The sequence below is a fragment of the Pygoscelis adeliae genome, unplaced genomic scaffold, assembly GCF_000699105.1.
Source record: "Pygoscelis adeliae isolate BGI_AS28 unplaced genomic scaffold, ASM69910v1 Scaffold38, whole genome shotgun sequence".
In the NCBI taxonomy this organism is placed as follows: domain Eukaryota; kingdom Metazoa; phylum Chordata; class Aves; order Sphenisciformes; family Spheniscidae; genus Pygoscelis; species Pygoscelis adeliae.
Window position 1 is genome coordinate 16943288 of NW_008825614.1, and position 675 is coordinate 16943962.

Below are 675 nucleotides of genomic sequence, written 5' to 3' on the forward strand. Positions count from 1 at the left end.
GTCATTTAGACCTGTTAAATTTCAGTTTCAGATAGCGATGCTTATAAATGCTTTGTAACCCCATTAATATGGAAAAACATTGAGCTGTCTCTCCTGGTTTGTGAAGGGACATATTTTTACTGGAGTTGTGATCAGTTAAAAACATCTTTCAAATAGTAATCAATTTGAGGTTAGCTTGTAATGGGAGCTGTTGAGAGTTCTGGGTAGAACTGTGCCTCGAAACACCCTGTCATTTTCTGAAATATGTGCTATACAGGGGGGTGAGCAACCTTGTCTGCAGTTAGGAATCTGTCCAGTGATGTTGGCTGGGGCAGACAGAAGAATGTGGTTTTGTTTTTGTTGTTGGGTTTTTTTTTTTAAATGTACTTTCCATTTTGCAGTGATACGTAATCTAAGAGAGCATGCAAAAACAATGCCCTCATCTTTCCTAAACCCAGGCTCTCAGGCTATTTCTTCCCCTTTTCTGCTCTGAGAAATATTTTTGCCTTCATCCCGGGTAGACCCAGAGACAATACAGCCTTCCGTGAGGGAAGCTCCTATTTGTCTAGTTTAATGAGAGCGTGATGAACTGCATCCTGGAAGTGTAATACACTTATGGCTTCTTTTTTTTTAATTATTGGATGACACTAGCACTTGTTTTGTAGAGGCTTTCTTCTTTGGCGTTCATCAAGGGGA

General features: G+C 40.0%; 1 protein-coding gene across 1 annotated transcript in view; it reads left to right on the plus strand.

Annotated features, from left to right (window-relative positions):
* TXNRD1 (thioredoxin reductase 1) overlaps positions 1-675 on the plus strand; it is a 29427-nt gene that overhangs the window by 21112 nt on the left and 7640 nt on the right. The gene's annotated exons all lie outside the window — the stretch shown is intronic.